At 52.6% G+C, this 25,544-nt stretch overlaps 1 protein-coding gene across 1 annotated transcript in view; it reads right to left on the reverse strand.

Moving 5' to 3' along the window:
* The window catches only part of LOC140378045 (complement C3-like), a 165,377-nt gene that overhangs the window by 123,054 nt on the left and 16,779 nt on the right, over positions 1 to 25,544 (reverse strand). The gene's annotated exons all lie outside the window — the stretch shown is intronic.

The raw sequence follows: 25,544 nt of genomic DNA on the forward strand, positions 1-25,544 counted from the left end.
TGTTTGTGAGTACGACCTGTGTCTCTGGTGTGTTTGTGAGTACGACCTGTGTCTCTGGCGTGTTTGTGAGTAGGACCTGTGTCTCTGGCGTGTTTGTGAGTAGGGCCTGTGTCTCTGGCGTGTTTGTGAGTAGGACCTGTGTCTCTGGCGTGTTTGTGAGTAGGAATTGTGTCTCTGGCGTGTTTGTGAGTACGACGTGTGTCTCTGGCGGGCGTGTTTGTGAGTAGGACCCGTGTCTCTGGCGTTTTTGTGAGTATGACCTGTGTCTCTGGCGTGTTTGTGAGTAGGACCTGTGTCTCTGGCGTGTTTGTGAGTAGGACTTGTGTCTCCGGTGTGTTTGTGAGTATGACCTGTGTCTCTGGCCTGTTTAGGAGTAGGACCTGTGTCTCTGGCGTGTTTGTGAGTAGAACCTGTGTCTCTGGCGTGTTTGTGAGCAGGACCTGTGTCACCGGTGTGTTTGTGAGTAGGACCTGTGTCTCTGGCGTGTTTAGGAGTAGGACCTGTGTCTCTGGCGTGTTTAGGAGTAGAACCTGTGTCTCTGGCGTGTTTGTGAGTAGGACCTGTGTCTCCGGGGGTGTTTGTGAGTAGGACCTGTGTCTCCGGGGGTGTTTGTGAGTAGGACCTGTGTCTCTGTTATGTTTGTGAGTAGGACCTGTGTCTCCGGGGGTATTTGTGAGTAGGACCTGTGTCTCCGGGGGTGTTTGTGAGTAGGACCTGTGTCTCTGGCATGTTTGTGAGTAGGAACTGTGTCTCTGGCGTGTTTGTGAGTAGGACTTGTGTCTCCGGTGTGTTTGTGAGTAGGACCTGTGTCTCTGGCGTGTTTGTGAGTACGACCTGTGTCTCTGGCGTGTTTGTGAGTAGGACCTGTGTCTCTGGTGTGTTTGTGAGCACGACTAGTGTCTCTGGTGTGTTTGTGAGTACGACCTGTGTCTCTGGCGGGCGTGTTTGTTAGTAGGACCTGTGTCTCTGGCGTGTTTGTGAGTAGGACCTGTGTCTCTGGCGTGTTTGTGAGTACGACCTGTGTCTCTGGCGTGTTTGTGAGTAGGACCTTTGTCTCTGGAGTGTTTGTGAGTAGGACTTGTGTCTCTGGCGTGTTTGTGAGTAGGACATGTGTCTCTGGTGTGTTTCTGGTGTGTACGACCTGTGTCTCTGGCGGGCGTGTTTGTGAGTAGGACCTGTGTCTCTGGCGTGTTTGTGAGTACGACCTGTGTCTCTGGCGTGTTTGTGAGTGGGACCTGTGTCTCCGGGGGTATTTGTGAGTAGGACCTGTGTCTCCGGGGGAGTTTGTGAGTAGGACCTGTGTCTCTGGCATGTTTATGAGTAGGACCTGTGTCTCTGGCGTGTTTGTGAGTAGGACTTGTGTCTCCGGTGTGTTTGTGAGTATGACCTGTGTCTCTGGCGTGTTTGTGAGTAGGACTTGTGTCTCCGGTGTGTTTGTGAGTAGGACCTGTGTCTCTGGCGTGTTTGTGAGTAGGACTTGTGTCTCCGGTGTGTTTGTGAGTATGACCTGTGTCTCTGGCATGTTTGTGAGTAGGACCTGTGTCTCCGGGGGTGTTTGTGAGTAGGACCTGTGTCTCTGGCATGTTTGTGAGTAGGACCTGTGTCTCTGGCGTGTTTGTGAGTAGCACTTGTGTCTCCGGTGTGTTTAGGAGTAGGGCCTGTGTCTCTGGCGTGTTTGTGAGTACGACCTGTGTCTCTGGCGTGTTTGTGAGTAGGACCTGTGTCTCCGGGGGTGTTTGTGATTAGGACCTGTGTCTCTGGCATGTTTGTGGGTAGGACCTGTGTCTCCGTGGGTATTTGTGAGTAGGACCTGTGTCTCTGGCGTGTTTGGGGGTAGGACCTGTGTCTCTGGCGTGTTTGTGAGTAGGACCTGTGTCTCTGGTGTGTTTGTGAGTAGGACCTGTGTTTCTGGTGTGTTTGTGAGTAGGACCTATGTCTCTGGCGTGTTTGGGGGTAGGACCTGTGTCTCCAGGGATGTTTGTGAGTAGGACCTGTGTCTCTGGCGTGTTTGTGAGTACAACCTGTGTCTCTGGCGTGTTTATGAGTAGGACCTGTGTCTCTGGCGTGTTTGTGAGTACGGCCTGTGTCTCTGGCGTGTTTGTGAGTACGACCTGTGTCTCTGGCATGTTTGTGAGTAGGACCTGTGTCTCTGGTGTGTTTGTGAGTAGGACCTGTGTCTCTGGTGTGTTTGTGAATAGGACCTGTTTCACTGGCGTGTTTGTGAGTATGACCTGTGTCTCTGGTGTGTTTGTGAGTTTGACCTGTGTCTCTGGCGTGTTTGTGAGTAGGACCTGTGTCTCTGGCGTGTTTGTGAGTAGGACCTGTGTCTCTGGTGTGTTTGTGAGTAGGACCCGTGTCTCTGGCGTGTTTGTGAGTAGGACCTGTGTCTCTGGCGTGTTTGTGAGTAGGACCTGTGTCTCTGGCGTGTTTGTGAGTAGGACCTGTGACTCTGGCGTGTTTGTGAGTAGGACCTGTGTCTCTGGCGTGTTTGTGAGTAGGACCTGTGTCTCTGGTGTGTTTGTGAGTACGACCTGTGTCTCTGGCGTGTTTGTGAGTAGGACCTGTGTCTCTGGCGTGTTTGTGAGTAGGGCCTGTGTCTCTGGCGTGTTTGTGAGTAGAACCTGTGTCTCTGGCGTGTTTGTGAGTAGGACCTGTGTCTCTGGCGTGTTTGTGAGTACGACGTGTGTCTCTGGCGGGCGTGTTTGTGAGTAGGACCCGTGTCTCCGGTGTGTTTGTGAGTACGACCTGTGTCTCTGGCGTGTTTGTGAGTAGGACCTGTGTCTCTGGCGTGTTTGTGAGTAGGACCTGTGTCTCTGGCATGTTTGTGAGTAGGAAATGTGTCACCGGTGTGTATGTGAGTAGGACCTGTGTCTCTGGCGTGTTTAGGAGTAGAACCTGTGTCTCTGGCGTGTTTGTGAGTAGGACCTGTGTCTCTGGTGTGTTTGTGAGTAGGACCCGTGTCTCTGGCGTGTTTGTGAGTAGGACCTGTGTCTTCGGGGGTGTTTGTGAGTAGGACCTGTGTCTCTGGCGTGTTTGTGAGTAGGACCTGTGTCTCTGGTGTGTTTGTGAGTACGACCTGTGTCTCTGGTGTGTTTGTGAGTACGACCTGTGTCTCTGGCGTGTTTGTGAGTAGGACCTGTGTCTCTGGCGTGTTTGTGAGTAGGGCCTGTGTCTCTGGCGTGTTTGTGAGTAGGACCTGTGTCTCTGGCGTGTTTGTGAGTAGGACTTGTGTCTCTGGCGTGTTTGTGAGTACGACGTGTGTCTCTGGCGGGCGTGTTTGTGAGTAGGACCCGTGTCTCTGGCGTGTTTGTGAGTACGACCTGTGTCTCTGGCGTGTTTGTGAGTAGGACCTGTGTCTCTGGCGTGTTTGTGAGTAGGACTTGTGTCTCCGGTGTGTTTGTGAGTATGACCTGTGTCTCTGGCCTGTTTAGGAGTAGGACCTGTGTCTCTGGCGTGTTTGTGAGTAGGACCTGTGTCTCTGGCGTGTTTGTGAGCAGGACCTGTGTCTCTGGCATGTTTGTGAGTAGGAAATGTGTCACCGGTGTGTTTGTGAGTAGGACCTGTGTCTCTGGCGTGTTTAGGAGTAGAACCTGTGTCTCTGGCGTGTTTGTGAGTAGGACCTGTGTCTCCGTGGGTGTTTGTGAGTAGGACCTGTGTCTCCGGGGGTGTTTGTGAGTAGGACCTGTGTCTCTGGCATGTTTGTGAGTAGGACCTGTGTCTCCGGGGGTATTTGTGAGTAGGACCTGTGTCTCCGGGGGTGTTTGTGAGTAGGACCTGTGTCTCTGGCATGTTTGTGAGTAGGAACTGTGTCTCTGGCGTGTTTGTGAGTAGGACTTGTGTCTCCGGTGTGTTTGTGAGTAGGACCTGTGTCTCTGGCGTGTTTGTGAGTAGGACCTGTGTCTCTGGCGTGTTTGTGAGCACGACTAGTGTCTCTGGTGTGTTTGTGAGTACGACCTGTGTCTCTGGCGGGCGTGTTTGTTAGTAGGACCTGTGTCTCTGGCGTGTTTGTGAGTAGGACCTGTGTCTCTGGCGTGTTTGTGAGTACGACCTGTGTCTCTGGCGTGTTTGTGAGTAGGACCTTTGTCTCTGGTGTGTTTGTGAGTAGAACTTGTGTCTCTGGTGTGTTTGTGAGTAGAACTTGTGTCTCTGGCGTGTTTGTGAGTAGGACCTGTGTCTCTGGTGTGTTTCTGGTGTGTACGACCTGTGTCTCTGGCGGGCGTGTTTGTGAGTAGGACCTGTGTCTCTGGCGTGTTTGTGAGTACGACCTGTGTCTCTGGCGCGTTTGTGAGTAGGACCTGTGTCTCTGGCGTGTTTGTGAGTAGGACCTGTGTCTCTGGTGTGTTTGTGAGTAGGACCTGTGTCTCTGGCGTGTTTGTGAGTAGGACCTGTGTCTCTGGTGTGTTTGTGAGTACGACCTGTGTCTCTGGCGTGTTTGTGAGTAGGACCTGTGTCTCTGGCGTGTTTGTGAGTAGGGCCTGTGTCTCTGGCGTGTTTGTGAGTAGAACCTGTGTCTCTGGCGTGTTTGTGAGTAGGACCTGTGTCTCTGGCGTGTTTGTGAGTACGACGTGTGTCTCTGGCGGGCGTGTTTGTGAGTAGGACCCGTGTCTCTGGCGTGTTTGGGGGTAGGACCTGTGTCTCCAGGGATGTTTGTGAGTAGGACCTGTGTCTCTGGCGTGTTTGTGAGTACAACCTGTGTCTCTGGCGTGTTTATGAGTAGGACCTGTGTCTCTGGCGTGTTTGGGGGTAGGACCTGTGTCTCCAGGGATGTTTGTGAGTAGGACCTGTGTCTCTGGCGTGTTTGTGAGTACAACCTGTGTCTCTGGCGTGTTTATGAGTAGGACCTGTGTCTCTGGCGTGTTTGTGAGTACGGCCTGTGTCTCTGGCGTGTTTGTGAGTACGACCTGTGTCTCTGGCATGTTTGTGAGTAGGACCTGTGTCTCTGGTGTGTTTGTGAGTAGGACCTGTGTCTCTGGTGTGTTTGTGAATAGGACCTGTTTCACTGGCGTGTTTGTGAGTATGACCTGTGTCTCTGGTGTGTTTGTGAGTTTGACCTGTGTCTCTGGCGTGTTTGTGAGTAGGACCTGTGTCTCTGGCGTGTTTGTGAGTAGGACCTGTGTCTCTGGTGTGTTTGTGAGTAGGACCCGTGTCTCTGGCGTGTTTGTGAGTAGGACCTGTGTCTCTGGCGTGTTTGTGAGTAGGACCTGTGTCTCTGGCGTGTTTGTGAGTAGGACCTGTGTCTCTGGTGTGTTTGTGAGTAGGACCTGTGTCTCTGGCGTGTTTGTGAGTAGGACCTGTGTCTCTGGTGTGTTTGTGAGTACGACCTGTGTCTCTGGCGTGTTTGTGAGTAGGACCTGTGTCTCTGGCGTGTTTGTGAGTAGGGCCTGTGTCTCTGGCGTGTTTGTGAGTAGGACCTGTGTCTCTGGCGTGTTTGTGAGTACGACGTGTGTCTCTGGCGGGCGTGTTTGTGAGTAGGACCCGTGTCTCCGGTGTGTTTGTGAGTACGACCTGTGTCTCTGGCGTGTTTGTGAGTAGGACCTGTGTCTCTGGCGTGTTTGTGAGTAGGACCTGTGTCTCTGGCATGTTTGTGAGTAGGAAATGTGTCACCGGTGTGTTTGTGAGTAGGACCTGTGTCTCTGGCGTGTTTAGGAGTAGAACCTGTGTCTCTGGCGTGTTTGTGAGTAGGACCTGTGTCTCTGGTGTGTTTGTGAGTAGGACCCGTGTCTCTGGCGTGTTTGTGAGTAGGACCTGTGTCTTCGGGGGTGTTTGTGAGTAGGACCTGTGTCTCTGGCGTGTTTGTGAGTAGGACCTGTGTCTCTGGTGTGTTTGTGAGTACGACCTGTGTCTCTGGTGTGTTTGTGAGTACGACCTGTGTCTCTGGCGTGTTTGTGAGTAGGACCTGTGTCTCTGGCGTGTTTGTGAGTAGGGCCTGTGTCTCTGGCGTGTTTGTGAGTAGGACCTGTGTCTCTGGCGTGTTTGTGAGTAGGACTTGTGTCTCTGGCGTGTTTGTGAGTACGACGTGTGTCTCTGGCGGGCGTGTTTGTGAGTAGGACCCGTGTCTCTGGCGTGTTTGTGAGTACGACCTGTGTCTCTGGCGTGTTTGTGAGTAGGACTTGTGTCTCCGGTGTGTTTGTGAGTATGACCTGTGTCTCTGGCCTGTTTAGGAGTAGGACCTGTGTCTCTGGCGTGTTTGTGAGTAGGACCTGTGTCTCTGGCGTGTTTGTGAGCAGGACCTGTGTCTCTGGCATGTTTGTGAGTAGGAAATGTGTCACCGGTGTGTTTGTGAGTAGGACCTGTGTCTCTGGCGTGTTTAGGAGTAGAACCTGTGTCTCTGGCGTGTTTGTGAGTAGGACCTGTGTCTCCGGGGGTGTTTGTGAGTAGGACCTGTGTCTCCGGGGGTGTTTGTGAGTAGGACCTGTGTCTCTGGCATGTTTGTGAGTAGGACCTGTGTCTCCGGGGGTATTTGTGAGTAGGACCTGTGTCTCCGGGGGTGTTTGTGAGTAGGACCTGTGTCTCTGGCATCTTTGTGAGTAGGAACTGTGTCTCTGGCGTGTTTGTGAGTAGGACTTGTGTCTCCGGTGTGTTTGTGAGTAGGACCTGTGTCTCTGGCGTGTTTGTGAGTAGGACCTGTGTCTCTGGCGTGTTTGTGAGCACGACTAGTGTCTCTGGTGTGTTTGTGAGTACGACCTGTGTCTCTGGCGGGCGTGTTTGTTAGTAGGACCTGTGTCTCTGGCGTGTTTGTGAGTAGGACCTGTGTCTCTGGCGTGTTTGTGAGTACGACCTGTGTCTCTGGCGTGTTTGTGAGTAGGACCTTTGTCTCTGGTGTGTTTGTGAGTAGGACTTGTATCTCTGGCGTGTTTGTGAGTAGGACCTGTGTCTCTGGTGTGTTTCTGGTGTGTACGACCTGTGTCTCTGGCGGGCGTGTTTGTGAGTAGGACCTGTGTCTCTGGCGTGTTTGTGAGTACGACCTGTGTCTCTGGCGCGTTTGTGAGTAGGACCTGTGTCTCTGGCGTGTTTGTGAGTAGGACCTGTGTCTCTGGTGTGTTTGTGAGTAGGACCTGTGTCTCTGGCGTGTTTGTGAGTAGGACCTGTGTCTCTGGTGTGTTTGTGAGTACGACCTGTGTCTCTGGCGTGTTTGTGAGTAGGACCTGTGTCTCTGGCGTGTTTGTGAGTAGGGCCTGTGTCTCTGGCGTGTTTGTGAGTAGAACCTGTGTCTCTGGCGTGTTTGTGAGTAGGACCTGTGTCTCTGGCGTGTTTGTGAGTACGACGTGTGTCTCTGGCGGGCGTGTTTGTGAGTAGGACCCGTGTCTCTGGCGTGTTTGTGAGTACGACCTGTGTCTCTGGCGTGTTTGTGAGTAGGACCTGTGTCTCTGGCGTGTTTGTGAGTAGGACTTGTGTCTCCGGTGTGTTTGTGAGTACGACCTGTGTCTCTGGCGTGTTTGTGAGTAGGACCTGTGTCTCTGGCGTGTTTGTGAGTAGGACCTGTGTCTCTGGCGTGTTTGTTAGCAGGACCTGTGTCTCTGGCATGTTTGTGAGTAGGAAATGTGTCACCGGTGTGTTTGTGAGTAGGACCTGTGTCTCTGGCGTGTTTAGGAGTAGAACCTGTGTCTCTGGCGTGTTTGTGAGTAGGACCTGTGTCTCTGGTGTGTTTGTGAGTAGGACCCGTGTCTCTGGCGTGTTTGTGAGTAGGACCTGTGTCTTCGGGGGTGTTTGTGAGTAGGACCTGTGTCTCTGGCGTGTTTGTGAGTAGGACCTGTGTCTCTGGTGTGTTTGTGAGTACGACCTGTGTCTCTGGTGTGTTTGTGAGTACGACCTGTGTCTCTGGCGTGTTTGTGAGTAGGACCTGTGTCTCTGGCGTGTTTGTGAGTAGGGCCTGTGTCTCTGGCGTGTTTGTGAGTAGGACCTGTGTCTCTGGCGTGTTTGTGAGTAGGACTTGTGTCTCTGGCGTGTTTGTGAGTACGACGTGTGTCTCTGGCGGGCGTGTTTGTGAGTAGGACCCGTGTCTCTGGCGTGTTTGTGAGTACGACCTGTGTCTCTGGCGTGTTTGTGAGTAGGACCTGTGTCTCTGGCGTGTTTGTGAGTAGGACTTGTGTCTCCGGTGTGTTTGTGAGTATGACCTGTGTCTCTGGCCTGTTTAGGAGTAGGACCTGTGTCTCTGGCGTGTTTGTGAGTAGGACCTGTGTCTCTGGCGTGTTTGTGAGCAGGACCTGTGTCTCTGGCATGTTTGTGAGTAGGAAATGTGTCACCGGTGTGTTTGTGAGTAGGACCTGTGTCTCTGGCGTGTTTAGGAGTAGAACCTGTGTCTCTGGCGTGTTTGTGAGTAGGACCTGTGTCTCCGGGGGTGTTTGTGAGTAGGACCTGTGTCTCCGGGGGTGTTTGTGAGTAGGACCTGTGTCTCTGGCATGTTTGTGAGTAGGACCTGTGTCTCCGGGGGTATTTGTGAGTAGGACCTGTGTCTCCGGGGGTGTTTGTGAGTAGGACCTGTGTCTCTGGCATGTTTGTGAGTAGGAACTGTGTCTCTGGCGTGTTTGTGAGTAGGACTTGTGTCTCCGGTGTGTTTGTGAGTAGGACCTGTGTCTCTGGCGTGTTTGTGAGTAGGACCTGTGTCTCTGGCGTGTTTGTGAGTAGGACCTGTGTCTCTGGTGTGTTTGTGAGCACGACTAGTGTCTCTGGTGTGTTTGTGAGTACGACCTGTGTCTCTGGCGGGCGTGTTTGTTAGTAGGACCTGTGTCTCTGGCGTGTTTGTGAGTAGGACCTGTGTCTCTGGCGTGTTTGTGAGTACGACCTGTGTCTCTGGCGTGTTTGTGAGTAGGACCTTTGTCTCTGGTGTGTTTGTGAGTAGGACTTGTGTCTCTGGCGTGTTTGTGAGTAGGACCTGTGTCTCTGGTGTGTTTCTGGTGTGTACGACCTGTGTCTCTGGCGGGCGTGTTTGTGAGTAGGACCTGTGTCTCTGGCGTGTTTGTGAGTACGACCTGTGTCTCTGGCGTGTTTGTGAGTGGGACCTGTGTCTCCGGGGGTATTTGTGAGTAGGACCTGTGTCTCCGGGGGAGTTTGTGAGTAGGACCTGTGTCTCTGGCATGTTTATGAGTAGGACCTGTGTCTCTGGCGTGTTTGTGAGTAGGACTTGTGTCTCCGGTGTGTTTGCGAGTATGACCTGTGTCTCTGGCATGTTTGTGAGTAGGACCTGTGTCTCCGGGGGTGTTTGTGAGTAGGACCTGTGTCTCTGGCATGTTTGTGAGTAGGACCTGTGTCTCTGGCGTGTTTGTGAGTAGCACTTGTGTCTCCGGTGTGTTTAGGAGTAGGGCCTGTGTCTCTGGCGTGTTTGTGAGTACGACCTGTGTCTCTGGCGTGTTTGTGAGTAGGACCTGTGTCTCCGGGGGTGTTTGTGAGTAGGACCTGTGTCTCTGGCATGTTTGTGGGTAGGACCTGTGTCTCCGTGGGTATTTGTGAGTAGGACCTGTGTCTCTGGCGTGTTTGGGGGTAGGACCTGTGTCTCCGGGGGTGTTTGTGAGTAGAACCTGTGTCTCTGGCGTGTTTGTGAGTATGACCTGTGTCTCTGGCGTGTTTGTGAGTAGGACCTGTGTCTCTGGTGTGTTTGTGAGTAGGACCTGTGTCTCCGGGGGTGTTTGTGAGTAGGACCTGTGTCTCCGGGGGTGTTTGTGAGTAGGACCTGTGTCTCTGTTATGTTTGTGAGTAGGACCTGTGTCTCCGGGGGTATTTGTGAGTAGGACCTGTGTCTCCGGGGGTGTTTGTGAGTAGGACCTGTGTCTCTGGCATGTTTGTGAGTAGGAACTGTGTCTCTGGCGTGTTTGTGAGTAGGACTTGTGTCTCCGGTGTGTTTGTGAGTAGGACCTGTGTCTCTGGCGTGTTTGTGAGTACGACCTGTGTCTCTGGCGTGTTTGTGAGTAGGACCTGTGTCTCTGGTGTGTTTGTGAGCACGACTAGTGTCTCTGGTGTGTTTGTGAGTACGACCTGTGTCTCTGGCGTGTTTGTTAGTAGGACCTGTGTCTCTGGCGTGTTTGTGAGTAGGACCTGTGTCTCTGGCGTGTTTGTGAGTACGACCTGTGTCTCTGGCGTGTTTGTGAGTAGGACCTTTGTCTCTGGTGTGTTTGTGAGTAGGACTTGTGTCTCTGGCGTGTTTGTGAGTAGGACCTGTGTCTCTGGTGTGTTTCTGGTGTGTACGACCTGTGTCTCTGGCGGGCGTGTTTGTGAGTAGGACCTGTGTCTCTGGCGTGTTTGTGAGTACGACCTGTGTCTCTGGCGTGTTTGTGAGTGGGACCTGTGTCTCCGGGGGTATTTGTGAGTAGGACCTGTGTCTCCGGGGGAGTTTGTGAGTAGGACCTGTGTCTCTGGCATGTTTATGAGTAGGACCTGTGTCTCTGGCGTGTTTGTGAGTAGGAATTGTGTCTCCGGGGGTGTTTGTGAGTAGGACCTGTGTCTCTGGCATGTTTGTGAGTAGGACCTGTGTCTCCGGGGGTGTTTGTGAGTAGGACCTGTGTCTCTGGCATGTTTGTGAGTAGGACCTGTGTCTCTGGCGTGTTTGTGAGTAGCACTTGTGTGTCCGGTGTGTTTAGGAGTAGGGCTTGTGTCTCTGGCGTGTTTGTGAGTACGACCTGTGTCTCTGGCGTGTTTGTGAGTAGGACCTGTGTCTCCGGGGGTGTTTGTGAGTAGGACCTGTGTCTCTGGCATGTTTGTGGGTAGGACCTGTGTCTCCGTGGGTATTTGTGAGTAGGACCTGTGTCTCTGGCGTGTTTGGGGGTAGGACCTGTGTCTCTGGCGTGTTTAGGAGTGGGACCTGTGTCTCTGGCGTGTTTGTGAGTAGGACCTGTGTCTCTGGTGTGTTTGTGAGTAGGACCTGTGTTTCTGGTGTGTTTGTGAGTAGGACCTGTGTCTCTGGCGTGTTTGGGGGTAGGACCTGTGTCTCCGGGGGTGTTTGTGAGTAGGACCTGTGTCTCTGGCGTGTTTGTGAGTACAACCTGTGTCTCTGGCGTGTTTATGAGTAGGACCTGTGTCTCTGGCGTGTTTGTGAGTACGGCCTGTGTCTCTGGCGTGTTTGTGAGTACGACCTGTGTCTCTGGCATGTTTGTGAGTAGGACCTGTGTCTCTGGCGTGTTTATGAGTAGGACCTGTGTCTCTGGCGTGTTTGTGAGTAGGACCTGTGTCTCTGGTGTGTTTGTGAGTAGGACCCGTGTCTCTGGCGTGTTTGTGAGTAGGACCTGTGTCTCTGGCGTGTTTGTGAGTACGACGTGTGTCTCTGGCGGGCGTGTTTGTGAGTAGGACCCGTGTCTCTGGCGTGTTTGTGAGTACGACCTGTGTCTCTGGCGTGTTTGTGAGTAGGACCTGTGTCTCTGGCGTGTTTGTGAGTAGGACTTGTGTCTCCGGTGTGTTTGTGAGTACGACCTGTGTCTCTGGCGTGTTTGTGAGTAGGACCTGTGTCTCTGGCGTGTTTGTGAGTAGGACCTGTGTCTCTGGCGTGTTTGTTAGCAGGACCTGTGTCTCTGGCATGTTTGTGAGTAGGAAATGTGTCACCGGTGTGTTTGTGAGTAGGACCTGTGTCTCTGGCGTGTTTAGGAGTAGAACCTGTGTCTCTGGCGTGTTTGTGAGTAGGACCTGTGTCTCTGGTGTGTTTGTGAGTAGGACCCGTGTCTCTGGCGTGTTTGTGAGTAGGACCTGTGTCTTCGGGGGTGTTTGTGAGTAGGACCTGTGTCTCTGGCGTGTTTGTGAGTAGGACCTGTGTCTCTGGTGTGTTTGTGAGTACGACCTGTGTCTCTGGTGTGTTTGTGAGTACGACCTGTGTCTCTGGCGTGTTTGTGAGTAGGACCTGTGTCTCTGGCGTGTTTGTGAGTAGGGCCTGTGTCTCTGGCGTGTTTGTGAGTAGGACCTGTGTCTCTGGCGTGTTTGTGAGTAGGACTTGTGTCTCTGGCGTGTTTGTGAGTACGACGTGTGTCTCTGGCGGGCGTGTTTGTGAGTAGGACCCGTGTTTCTGGCGTGTTTGTGAGTACGACCTGTGTCTCTGGCGTGTTTGTGAGTAGGACCTGTGTCTCTGGCGTGTTTGTGAGTAGGACTTGTGTCTCCGGTGTGTTTGTGAGTATGACCTATGTCTCTGGCCTGTTTAGGAGTAGGACCTGTGTCTCTGGCGTGTTTGTGAGTAGGACCTGTGTCTCTGGCGTGTTTGTGAGCAGGACCTGTGTCTCTGGCATGTTTGTGAGTAGGAAATGTGTCACCGGTGTGTTTGTGAGTAGGACCTGTGTCTCTGGCGTGTTTAGGAGTAGAACCTGTGTCTCTGGCGTGTTTGTGAGTAGGACCTGTGTCTCCGGGGGTGTTTGTGAGTAGGACCTGTGTCTCTGGCATGTTTGTGAGTAGGACCTGTGTCTCCGGGGGTATTTGTGAGTAGGACCTGTGTCTCCGGGGGTGTTTGTGAGTAGGACCTGTGTCTCTGGCATGTTTGTGAGTAGGAACTGTGTCTCTGGCGTGTTTGTGAGTAGGACTTGTGTCTCCGGTGTGTTTGTGAGTAGGACCTGTGTCTCTGGCGTGTTTGTGAGTAGGACCTGTGTCTCTGGCGTGTTTGTGAGTAGGACCTGTGTCTCTGGTGTGTTTGTGAGCACGACTAGTGTCTCTGGTGTGTTTGTGAGTACGACCTGTGTCTCTGGCGGGCGTGTTTGTTAGTAGGACCTGTGTCTCTGGCGTGTTTGTGAGTAGGACCTGTGTCTCTGGCGTGTTTGTGAGTACGACCTGTGTCTCTGGCGTGTTTGTGAGTAGGACCTTTGTCTCTGGTGTGTTTGTGAGTAGGACTTGTGTCTCTGGCGTGTTTGTGAGTAGGACCTGTGTCTCTGGTGTGTTTCTGGTGTGTACGACCTGTGTCTCTGGCGGGCGTGTTTGTGAGTAGGACCTGTGTCTCTGGCGTGTTTGTGAGTACGACCTGTGTCTCTGGCGTGTTTGTGAGTGGGACCTGTGTCTCCGGGGGTATTTGTGAGTAGGACCTGTGTCTCCGGGGGAGTTTGTGAGTAGGACCTGTGTCTCTGGCATGTTTATGAGTAGGACCTGTGTCTCTGGCGTGTTTGTGAGTAGGACTTGTGTCTCCGGTGTGTTTGTGAGTATGACCTGTGTCTCTGGCATGTTTGTGAGTAGGACCTGTGTCTCCGGGGGTGTTTGTGAGTAGGACCTGTGTCTCTGGCATGTTTGTGAGTAGGACCTGTGTCTCTGGCGTGTTTGTGAGTAGCACTTGTGTCTCCGGTGTGTTTAGGAGTAGGGCCTGTGTCTCTGGCGTGTTTGTGAGTACGACCTGTGTCTCTGGCGTGTTTGTGAGTAGGACCTGTGTCTCCGGGGGTGTTTGTGAGTAGGACCTGTGTCTCTGGCATGTTTGTGGGTAGGACCTGTGTCTCCGTGGGTATTTGTGAGTAGGACCTGTGTCTCTGGCGTGTTTGGGGGTAGGACCTGTGTCTCCGGGGGTGTTTGTGAGTAGGACCTGTGTCTCTGGCGTGTTTGTGAGTACGACCTGTGTCTCTGGAGTGTTTGTGAGTAGTACCTGTGTCTCTGGTGTGTTTGTGAGTAGGACCTGTGTTTCTGGTGTGTTTGTGAGTAGGACCTGTGTCTCTGGCGTGTTTGTGAGTACGACCTGTGTCTCTGGCGTGTTTATGAGTAGGACCTGTGTCTCTGGCGTGTTTGTGAGTACGACCTGTGTCTCTGGCATTTTTGTGAGTAGGACCTGTGTCTCTGGTGTGTTTGTGAGTAGGACCTGTGTCTCTGGTGTGTTTGTGAATAGGACCTGTGTCACTGGCGTGTTTGTGAGTATGACCTGTGTCTCTGGTGTGTTTGTGAGTTGGACCTGTGTCTCTGGCGTGTTTGTGAGTAGGACCTGTGTCTCTGGCGTGTTTGTGAGTAGGACCTGTGTCTCTGGTGTGTTTGTGAGTAGGACCCGTGTCTCTGGCGTGTTTGTGAGTAGGACCTGTGTCTCTGGCGTGTTTGCGAGTACGACCTGTGTCTCTGGCGCGTTTGTGAGTAGGACCTGTGTCTCTGGCGTGTTTGTGAGTAGGACCTGTGTCTCTGGTGTGTTTGTGAGTAGGACCTGTGTCTCTGGCGTGTTTGTGAGTAGGACCTGTGTCTCTGGTGTGTTTGTGAGTACGACCTGTGTCTCTGGCGTGTTTGTGAGTAGGACCTGTGTCTCTGGCGTGTTTGTGAGTAGGGCCTGTGTCTCTGGCGTGTTTGTGAGTAGAACCTGTGTCTCTGGCGTGTTTGTGAGTAGGACCTGTGTCTCTGGCGTGTTTGTGAGTACGACGTGTGTCTCTGGCGGGCGTGTTTGTGAGTAGGACCCGTGTCTCTGGCGTGTTTGTGAGTACGACCTGTGTCTCTGGCGTGTTTGTGAGTAGGACCTGTGTCTCTGGCGTGTTTGTGAGTAGGACTTGTGTCTCCGGTGTGTTTGTGAGTATGACCTGTGTCTCTGGCCTGTTTAGGAGTAGGACCTGTGTCTCTGGCGTGTTTGTGAGTAGGACCTGTGTCTCTGGCGTGTTTGTTAGCAGGACCTGTGTCTCTGGCATGTTTGTGAGTAGGACCTGTGTCTCTGGTGTGTTTGTGAGTAGGACCTGTGTCTCTGGCGTGTTTGTGAGTAGGACCTGTGTCTCTGGTGTGTTTGTGAGTACGACCTGTGTCTCTGGCGTGTTTGTGAGTAGGACCTGTGTCTCTGGCGTGTTTGTGAGTAGGGCCTGTGTCTCTGGCGTGTTTGTGAGTAGAACCTGTGTCTCTGGCGTGTTTGTGAGTAGGACCTGTGTCTCTGGCGTGTTTGTGAGTACGACGTCTGTCTCTGGCGGGCGTGTTTGTGAGTAGGACCCGTGTCTCTGGCGTGTTTGTGAGTACGACCTGTGTCTCTGGCGTGTTTGTGAGTAGGACCTGTGTCTCTGGCGTGTTTGTGAGTAGGACTTGTGTCTCCGGTGTGTTTGTGAGTATGACCTGTGTCTCTGGCCTGTTTAGGAGTAGGACCTGTGTCTCTGGCGTGTTTGTGAGTAGGACCTGTGTCTCTGGCGTGTTTGTTAGCAGGACCTGTGTCTCTGGCGTGTTTGTGAGTAGGACCTGTGTCTCCGGGGGTGTTTGTGAGTAGGACCTGTGTCTCCGGGGGTGTTTGTGAGTAGGACCTGTGTCTCTGGCATGTTTGTGAGTAGGACCTGTGTCTCCGGGGGTATTTGTGAGTAGGACCTGTGTCTCCGGGGGTGTTTGTGAGTAGGACCTGTGTCTCCAGTGTGTTTGTGAGTAGGACCTGTGTCTCTGGCGTGTTTGTGAGTAGGACCTGTGTTTCTGGTGTGTTTGTGAGTACGACCTGTGTCTCTGGCGTGTTTGTGAGTAGGACCTGTGTCTCTGGTGTGTTTGTGAGTAGGACCTGTGTCTCTGGCGTGTTTGTGAGTAGGACCTGTGTCTCTGGCGTGTTTGTGAGTACGACCTGTGTCTCTGGTGTGTTTGTGAGTATGACCTGTGTTTCTGGCCTGTTTAGGAGTAGGACCTGTGTCTCCGGTGTGTTTGTGAGTAGGACCTGTGTCTCTGGCGTGTTTGTGAGTAGGACCTGTGTCTCTGGAGTGTTTGTGAGTAGGACCTGTGTCTCTGGCGTGTTTGTGAGTAGGACCTGTGTCTCTGGCGTGTTTGTGAGTAGGACCTGTGTCTCTGGCGTGTTTGTGAGTAGGACCTGTGTCTCTGTTGTGTTTGTGAGTAGGACCTGTGTCTCTGGCGTGTTTGTGAGTAGGACCTGTGTCTCTGGCGTGTTTGTGAGTAGGACTTGTGTCTCCGGTGTGTTTGTGAGTATGACCTGTGTCTCTGGCCTGTTTAGGAGTAGGACCTGTGTCTCCGGTGTGTTTGTGAGTAGGACCTGTGTCTCTAGCGTGTTTGTGAGTAGGACCTGTGTCTCTGGAGTGTTTGTGAGTAGGACCTGTGTCTCTGGCGTGTTTGTGAGTAGGACCTGTGTCTCTGGCGTGTTTGTGAGTAGGACCTGTGTCTCTGGTGTGTTTGTGAGTAGGACCTGTGTTTCTGGCGTTTTTGTGAGTAGGACCTGTGTCTCTGGCGTGTTTGTGAGTAGGACTTGTGTCTCCGGTGTGTTTGTGAGTATGACCTGTGTCTCTGGCCTGTTTAGGAGTAGGACCTGTGTCTCTAGCGTGTTTGTGAGTAGGACCTGTGTCTCTGGCGGGCGTGTTTGTGAGTAGGACCTGTGTCTCTGGAGTGTTTGTGAGTAGGACCTGTGTCTCTGGCGTGTTTGTGAGTAGGACCTGTGTCTCTGGCGTGTTTGTGAGTACGACCTGTGTCTCTGGCGTGTTTGTGAGTAGGACCTGTGTCTCTGGTGTGTTTGTGAGTAGGACCTGTGTCTCTGGCGGGCGTGTTTGTGAGTAGGACCTGTGTCTCTGGCGTGTTTGTGAGTACGACCTGTGTCTCTGGTGTGTTTGTGAGTAGGACCTGTGTCTCTGGTGTGTTTAGGAGTAGGACCTGTGTCTCTGGCGTGTTTGTGAGTAGGACCTGTGTCCGGGGGTGTTTGTGAGTAGGACCTGCGTCTCTGGCGTGTTTGTGAGTAGGACCTGCGTCTCTGGCGTGTTTGTGAGTAGGACCTGTGTCTCTGGCGTGTTTGTGAGTAGGACCTGTGTCTCTGGCGTGTTTGTGAGTAGGACCTGTGTCTCTGGGGGTGTTTGTGAGTAGGACCTGTGTCTCTGGCATGTTTGTGAGTAGGACCTGTGTCTCTGGCGTGTTTGTGAGTAGGACTTGTGTCTCCGGTGTGTTTGTGAGTAGGACCTGTGTCTCTGACGTGTTTGTGAGTATGACCTGTGTCTCTGGCGTGTTTGTGAGTAGGACCTGTGTCTCTGGTGTGTTTGTGAGTAGGACCTGTGTTTCTGGTGTGTTTGTGAGTAGGACCTGTGTCTCTGGCGTGTTTGTGAGTACGACCTGTGTCTCTGGCGCGTTTGTGAGTACGACCTGTGTCTCTGGCGTGTTTGTGAGTAGGACCTGTATCTCTGGTGTGTTTGTGAGTAGGACCTGTGTCTCTGGCGTGTTTGTGAGTACGACCTGTGTCTCCGGGGGTGTTTGTGAGTAGGACCTGTGTCTCTGGCATGTTTGTGAGTACGACCTGTGTCTCCGGGGGTGTTTGTGAGCAGGACCTGTGTCTCTGGCATGTTTGTGAGTAGGAAATGTGTCACCTGTGTGTTTGTGAGTAGGACCTGTGTCTCTGGCATGTTTGTGAGTAGGACCTGTGTCTCCGGGGGTGTTTGTGAGTAGGACCTGTGTCTCCGGGGGTGTTTGTGAGTAGGATCTGTGTCTCTGGCATGTTTGTGAGTAGGACCTGTGTCTCCGGGGGTATTTGTGAGTAGGACCTGTGTCTCCGGGGTGTTTGTGAGTAGAACCTGTGTCTCTGGCATGTTTGTGAGTAGGAACTGTGTCTCTGGCGTGTTTGTGAGTAGGACTTGTGTCTCCGGTGTGTTTGTGAGTACGACCTGTGTCTCTGGCGTGTTTGTGAGTAGAACCTGTGTCTCTGGCGTGTTTGTGAGTAGGACCTGTGTCTCCGGGGGTGTTTGTGAGTAGGACCTGTGTCTCTGGCATGTTTGTGAGTAGGACCTGTGTCTCTGGCGTGTTTGTGAGTAGGACCTGTGTCTCCGGGGGTGTTTGTGAGTAGGACCTGTGTCTCTGGCATGTTTGTGAGTAGGACCTGTGTCTCCGGGGGTGTTTGTGAGTAGGGCCTGTGTCTCTGGCATGTTTGTGAGTAGGACCTGTGTCACCGGTTTGTTTGTGAGTAGGACCTGTGTCTCTGGCGTGTTTAGGAGTAGGACCTGTGTCTCCGGGGGTGTTTGTGAGTAGGACCTGTGTCTCTGGCATGTTTGTGAGTAGGACCTGTGTCTCCGGGGGTATTTGTGAGTAGGACCTGTGTCTCTGGCATGTTTGTGAGTAGGACCTGTGTCTCTGGCGTGTTTGTGAGTAGGACTTGTGTCTCTGGTGTGTTTGTGAGTAGGACCTGTGTCTCTGGCGTGTTTAGGAGTAGGACCTGTGTCTCCGGGGGTGTTTGTGAGTAGGACCTGTGTCTCTGGCATGTTTGTGAGTAGGACCTGTGTCTCCGGGGGTATTTGTGAGTAGGACCTGTGTCTCTGGCATGTTTGTGAGTAGGACCTGTGTCTCTGGCGTGTTTGTGAGTAGGACCTGTGTCTCCGGTGTGTTTGTGAGTAGGACCTGTGTCTCTGGCGTGTTTGTGAGTAGGACCTGTGTCTCTGGAGTGTTTGTGAGTAGGACCTGTGTCTCTGGCGTGTTTGTGAGTAGGACCTGTGTCTCTGGCGTGTTTGTGAGTAGGACCTGTGTCTCTGGCGTGTTTGTGAGTAGGACTTGTGTCTCCGGTGTGTTTGTGAGTACGACCTGTGTCTCTGGCGTGTTTGTGAGTAGAACCTGTGTCTCTGGCGTGTTTGTGAGTAGGACCTGTGTCTCCGGGGGTGTTTGTGAGTAGGACCTGTGTCTCTGGCATGTTTGTGAGTAGGACCTGTGTCTCTGGCGTGTTTGTGAGTAGGACCTGTGTCTCCGGGGGTGTTTGTGAGAAGGACCTGTGTCTCTGGCATGTTTGTGAGTAGGACCTGTGTCTCCGGGGGTGTTTGTGAGTAGGGCCTGTGTCTCTGGCATGTTTGTGAGTAGGACCTGTGTCACCGGTTTGTTTGTGAGTAGGACCTGTGTCTCTGGCGTGTATAGGAGTAGGACCTGTGTCTCCGGGGGTGTTTGTGAGTAGGACCTGTGTCTCTGGCATGTTTGTGAGTAGGACCTGTGTCTCCGGGGGTATTTGTGAGTAGGACCTGTGTCTCTGGCATGTTTGTGAGTAGGACCTGTGTCTCTGGCGTGTTTGTGAGTAGGACTTGTGTCTCTGGTGTGTTTGTGAGTAGGACCTGTGTCTCTGGCGTGTTTAGGAGTAGGACCTGTGTCTCCGGGGGTGTTTGTGAGTAGGACCTGTGTCTCTGGCATGTTTGTGAGTAGGACCTGTGTCTCCGGGGGTATTTGTGAGTAGGACCTGTGTCTCTGGCATGTTTGTGAGTAGGACCTGTGTCTCTGGCGTGTTTGTGAGTAGGACCTGTGTCTCCGGTGTGTTTGTGAGTAGGACCTGTGTCTCTGGCGTGTTTGTGAGTAGGACCTGTGTCTCTGGAGTGTTTGTGAGTAGGACCTGTGTCTCTGGCGTGTTTGTGAGTAGGACCTGTGTCTCTGGCGTGTTTGTGAGTAGGACCTGTGTCTCTGGAGTGTTTGTGAGTAGGACCTGTGTCTCTGGCGTGTTTGTGAGTAGGACCTGTGTCTCTGTTGTGTTTGTGAGTAGGACCTGTGTCTCTGGCGTGTTTGTGAGTAGGACCTGTGTCTCTGGCGTGTTTGTGAGTAGGACTTGTGTCTCCGGTGTGTTTGTGAGTATGACCTGTGTCTCTGGCCTGTTTAGGAGTAGGACCTGTGTCTCCGGTGTGTTTGTGAGTAGGACCTGTGTCTCTAGCGTGTTTGTGAGTAGGACCTGTGTCTCTGGAGTGTTTGTGAGTAGGACCTGTGTCTCTGGCGTGTTTGTGAGTAGGACCTGTGTCTCTGGCGTGTTTGTGAGTAGGACCTGTGTCTCTGGTGTGTTTGTGAGTAGGACCTGTGTCTCTGGCGTGTTTGTGAGTAGGACCTGTGTCTCTGGCGTGTTTGTGAGTAGGACTTGTGTCTCCGGTGTGTTTGTGAGTATGACCTGTGTCTCTGGCCTGTTTAGGAGTAGGACCTGTGTCTCTGGCGTGTTTGTGAGTAGGACCTGTGTCTCTGGTGTGTTTGTGAGTAGGACCTGTGTCTCTAGCGTGTTTGTGAGTAGGACCTGTGTCTCTGGAGTGTTTGTGAGTAGGACCTGTGTCTCTGGCGTGTTTGTGAGTAGGACCTGTGTCTCTGGCGTGTTTGTGAGTACGACCTGTGTCTCTGGCGTGTTTGTGAGTAGGACCTGTGTCTCTGGTGTGTTTGTGAGTAGGACCTGTGTCTCTGGCGGGCGTGTTTGTGAGTAGGACCTGTGTCTCTGGCGTGTTTGTGAGTACGACCTGTGTCTCTGGTGTGTTTGTGAGTAGGACCTGTGTCTCTGGTGTGTTTAGGAGTAGGACCTGTGTCTCTGGCGTGTTTGTGAGTAGGACCTGTGTCTCTGGCGTGTTTGTGAGTAGGACCTGCGTCTCTGGCGTGTTTGTGAGTAGGACCTGCGTCTCTGGCGTGTTTGTGAGTAGGACCTGTGTCTCTGGCGTGTTTGTGAGTAGGACCTGTGTCTCTGGGGGTGTTTGTGAGTAGGACCTGTGTCTCTGGCATGTTTGTGAGTAGGACCTGTGTCTCTGGCGTGTTTGTGAGTAGGACTTGTGTCTCCGGTGTGTTTGTGAGTAGGACCTGTGTCTCTGACGTGTTTGTGAGTATGACCTGTGTCTCTGGCGTGTTTGTGAGTAGGACCTGTGTCTCTGGTGTGTTTGTGAGTAGGACCTGTGTTTCTGGTGTGTTTGTGAGTAGGACCTGTGTCTCTGGCGTGTTTGTGAGTAGGACCTGTGTCTCTGGCGTGTTTGTGAGTACGACCTGTGTCTCTGGCGCGTTTGTGAGTACGACCTGTGTCTCTGGCGTGTTTGTGAGTAGGACCTGTATCTCTGGTGTGTTTGTGAGTAGGACCTGTGTCTCTGGCGTGTTTGTGAGTACGACCTGTGTCTCCGGGGGTGTTTGTGAGTAGGACCTGTGTCTCTGGCATGTTTGTGAGTACGACCTGTGTCTCCGGGGGTGTTTGTGAGCAGGACCTGTGTCTCTGGCATGTTTGTGAGTAGGAAATGTGTCACCTGTGTGTTTGTGAGTAGGACCTGTGTCTCTGGCATGTTTGTGAGTAGGACCTGTGTCTCCGGGGGTGTTTGTGAGTAGGACCTGTGTCTCCGGGGGTGTTTGTGAGTAGGATCTGTGTCTCTGGCATGTTTGTGAGTAGGACCTGTGTCTCCGGGGGTATTTGTGAGTAGGACCTGTGTCTCTGGCATGTTTGTGAGTAGGAACTGTGTCTCTGGCGTGTTTGTGAGTAGGACCTGTGTCTCCGGGGGTGTTTGTGAGTAGGACCTGTGTCTCCGGGGGTGTTTGTGAGTAGAACCTGTGTCTCTGGCATGTTTGTGAGTAGGAACTGTGTCTCTGGCGTGTTTGTGAGTAGGACTTGTGTCTCCGGTGTGTTTGTGAGTACGACCTGTGTCTCTGGCGTGTTTGTGAGTAGAACCTGTGTCTCTGGCGTGTTTGTGAGTAGGACCTGTGTCTCCGGGGGTGTTTGTGAGTAGGACCTGTGTCTCTGGCATGTTTGTGAGTAGGACCTGTGTCTCTGGCGTGTTTGTGAGTAGGACCTGTGTCTCCGGGGGTGTTTGTGAGTAGGACCTGTGTCTCTGGCATGTTTGTGAGTAGGACCTGTGTCTCCGGGGGTGTTTGTGAGTAGGGCCTGTGTCTCTGGCATGTTTGTGAGTAGGACCTGTGTCACCGGTTTGTTTGTGAGTAGGACCTGTGTCTCTGGCGTGTTTAGGAGTAGGACCTGTGTCTCCGGGGGTGTTTGTGAGTAGGACCTGTGTCTCTGGCATGTTTGTGAGTAGGACCTGTGTCTCCGGGGGTATTTGTGAGTAGGACCTGTGTCTCTGGCATGTTTGTGAGTAGGACCTGTGTCTCTGGCGTGTTTGTGAGTAGGACTTGTGTCTCTGGTGTGTTTGTGAGTAGGACCTGTGTCTCTGGCGTGTTTAGGAGTAGGACCTGTGTCTCCGGGGGTGTTTGTGAGTAGGACCTGTGTCTCTGGCATGTTTGTGAGTAGGACCTGTGTCTCCGGGGGTATTTGTGAGTAGGACCTGTGTCTCTGGCATGTTTGTGAGTAGGACCTGTGTCTCTGGCGTGTTTGTGAGTAGGACCTGTGTCTCTGGCGTGTTTAGGAGTAGGACCTGTGTCTCTGGCGTATTTGTGAGTACGACCTGTGTCTCTGGCGTGTTTGTGAGTAGGACCTGTGTCTCTGGCATGTTTGTGAGTAGGACCTGTGTCTCTGGCATGTTTGTGAGTAGGACCTGTTTCTCCGTGGGTATTTGTGAGTAGGACCTGTGTCTCTGGCGTGTTTGTGAGTAGGACCTGTGTCTCCGGGGGTGTTTGTGAGTAGGACCTGTGTCTCTGGCATGTTTGTGAGTAGGACCTGTGTCTCTGGCGTGTTTGTGAGTAGGACTTGTGTCTCCGGTGTGTTTGTGAGTATGACCTGTGTCTCTGGCGTGTTTAGGAGTAGGACCTGTGTCTCTGGCGTGTTTGTGAGTACGACCTGTGTCTCTGGCGTGTTTGTGAGTAGGACTTGTGTCTCCGGTGTGTTTGTGAGTAGGACTTGTGTCTCCGGTGTGTTTAGGAGTAGGACCTGTGTCTCTGGCATGTTTGTGAGTACGACCTGTGTCTCTGGCGTGTTTGTGAGTAGGACTTGTGTCTCCGGTGTGTTTGTGAGTAGGACTTGTGTCTCCGGTGTGTTTAGGAGTAGGACCTGTGTCTCTGGCGTGTTTGTGAGTACGACCTGTGTCTCTGGCGTGTTTGTGAGTAGGACCTGTGTCTCCGGGGGTATTTGTGAGTAGGACCTGTGTCTCTGGCGTGTTTGTGAGTAGGACCTGTGTCTCCGGGGGTGTTTGTGAGTAGGACCTGTGTCTCTGGTGTGTTTGTGAGTAGGACCTGTGTCTCTGGCGTGTTTGTAAGTACGACCTGTGTCTCTGGCGTGTTTGTGAGTAGGACCTGTGTCTCTGGTGTGTTTGTGAGTGGGACCTGTGTCTCTGGCGTGTTTGTGAGTAGGACCTGTGTCTCTGGCGTGTTTGTGAGTAGGACCTGTGTCTCTGGCGTGTTTGTGAGTAGGACCTGTGTCTCTGGCGTGTTTGTGAGTAAGACTTGTGTCTCCGGTGTGTTTGAGTATGACCTGTGTCTCTGGCCTGTTTAGGAGTAGGACCTGTGTCTCTGGCGGGTTTGTGAGTAGGACCTGTGTCTCTGGCGTGTTTCTGAGTAGGACCTGCGTCTCTGGCGTGTTTGTGAGTAGGACCTGCGTCTCTGGCGTGTTTGTGAGTAGGACCTGTGTCTCTGGCGTTTTTGTGAGTAGGACCTGTGTCTCCGGGGGTGTTTGTGAGTAGGACCTGTGTCTCTGGCATGTTTGTGAGTAGGACCTGTGTCTCCGGGGGTGTTTGTGAGTAGGACCTGTGTCTCTGGCGTGTTTAGGAGTAGGACCTGTGTCTCTGGCGTGTTTGTGAGTACGACCTGTGTCTCCGGGGGTGTTTGTGAGTAGGACCTGTGTCTCCGGGGGTGTTTGTGAGTAGGACCTGTGTCTCTGGCATGTTTGTGAGTAGGACCTGTGTCTCTGGCGTGTTTGTGAGTAGGACTTGTGTCTCTGGTGTGTTTGTGAGTAGGACCTGTGTCTCTGGCATGTTTGTGAGTAGGACCTGTGTCTCTGGCGTGTTTGTGAGTAGGACATGTGTCTCTGGCGTGTTTGTGAGTACGACCTGTGTCTCTGGCGTGTTTGTGAGTAGGACCTGTGTCTCTGGCGTGTTTGTGAGTAGGACCTGTGTCTCTGGCGTGTTTGTGAGTAAGACTTGTGTCTCCGGTGTGTTTGTGAGTAGGACCTGTGTCTCCGGGGGTATTTGTGAGTAGGACCTGTGTCTCTGGCATGTTTGTGAGTAGGACCTGTGTCTCTGGCGTGTTTGTGAGTAGGACTTGTGTCTCTGGTGTGTTTGTGAGTATGACCTGTGTCTCTGGCGTGTTTGTGAGTAGGACCTGTGTCTCTGGCGTGTTTGTGAGTAGGACCTGTGTCTCCGGGGGTGTTTGTGAGTAGGACCTGTGTCTCTAGCATGTTTGTGAGTAGGACCTGTGTCTCTGGCGTGTTTGTGAGTAGGACTTGTGTCTCCGGTGTGTTTGTGAGTATGACCTGTGTCTCTGGCGTGTTTAGGAGTAGGACCTGTGTCTCTGGCGTGTTTGTGAGTACGACCTGTGTCTCTGGCGTGTTTGTGAGTAGGACCTGTGTCTTTGGTGTGTTTGTGAGTAGGACCTGTGTCTCTGGTGTGTTTGTGAGTAGGACCTGTGTCTCTGGTGTGTTTGTGAGTACGACTAGTGTCTCTGGTGTGTTTGTGAGTAGGACCTGTGTCTCTGGCGTGTTTGTGAGTAGGACTTGTGTCTCCGGTGTGTTTAGGAGTAGGACCTGTGTCTCTGGCGTGTTTGTGAGTAGGACCTGTGTCTCTGGTGTGTTTGTGAGTACGACTAGTGTCTCTGGTGTGTTTGTGAGTAGGACCTGTGTCTCTGGCGTGTTTGTGAGTAGGACTTGTGTCTCCGGTGTGTTTAGGAGTAGGACCTGTGTCTCTGGCGTGTTTGTGAGTACGACCTGTGTCTCTGGCGTGTTTGTGAGTAGGACCTGTGTCTCCGGGGGTATTTGTGAGTAGGACCTGTGTCTCTGGCGTGTTTGTGAGTACGACCTGTGTCTCTGGCGTGTTTGTGAGTAGGACCTGTGTCTCCGGGGGTATTTGTGAGTAGGACCTGTGTCTCTGGCATGTTTGTGAGTAGGACCTGTGTCTCTGGCGTGTTTGTGAGTAGGACCTGTGTTTCTGGTGTGTTTGTGAGTAGGACCTGTGTCTCTGGCGTGTTTGTGAGTACGACCTGTGTCTCTGGCGTGTTTGTGAGTAGGACCTGTGTCTCTGGCATGTTTGTGAGTAGGACCTGTGTCTCTGGCGTGTTTGTGAGTAGGACCTGTGTCTCCGGGGGTGTTTGTGAGTAGGACCTGTGTCTCTGGCATGTTTGTGAGTAGGACCTGTGTCTCCGGGGGTGTTTGTGAGTAGGATCTGTGTCTCTGGCATGTTTGTGAGTAGGACCTGTGTCTCCGGGGGTATTTGTGAGTAGGACCTGTGTCTCCGGGGTGTTTGTGAGTAGAACCTGTGTCTCTGGCATGTTTGTGAGTAGGAACTGTGTCTCTGGCGTGTTTGTGAGTACGACCTGTGTCTCTGGCGTGTTTGTGAGTAGGACCTGTGTCTCCGGGGGTGTTTGTGAGTAGGACTTGTGTCTCCGGTGTGTTTGTGAGTACGACCTGTGTCTCTGGCGTGTTTGTGAGTAGAACCTGTGTCTCTGGCGTGTTTGTGAGTAGGACCTGTGTCTCCGGGGGTGTTTGTGAGTAGGACCTGTGTCTCTGGCATGTTTGTGAGTAGGACTTGTGTCTCCGGTTTGGTTGTGAGTATGACCTGTGTCTCTGGCGTGTTTGTGAGTAGGACCTGTGTCTCCGGGGGTGTTTGTGAGTAGGACCTGTGTCTCCGTGGGTATTTGTGAGTAGGACCTGTGTCTCTGGCGTGTTTGTGAGTAGGACCTGTGTCTCCGGGGGTGTTTGTGAGCAGGACCTGTGTCTCTGGCATGTTTGTGAGTAGGACCCGTGTCTCCGGGGGTATTTGTGAGTAGGACCTGTGTCTCTGGTGTGTTTGTGAGTAGGACCTGTGTCTCTGGCGTGTTTGTGAGTACAACCTGTGTCTCCGTGGGTATTTGTGAGTAGGACCTGTGTCTCTGGTGTGTTTGTGAGTAGGACCTGTGTCTCTGGTATGTTTGTGAGTAGGACCTGT

This window comes from Eucyclogobius newberryi, unplaced genomic scaffold, assembly GCF_026437365.1.
Source record: "Eucyclogobius newberryi isolate DKJ021-1_F unplaced genomic scaffold, fEucNew1.0.hap1 SCAF_4, whole genome shotgun sequence".
NCBI lineage: Eukaryota > Metazoa > Chordata > Actinopteri > Gobiiformes > Gobiidae > Eucyclogobius > Eucyclogobius newberryi.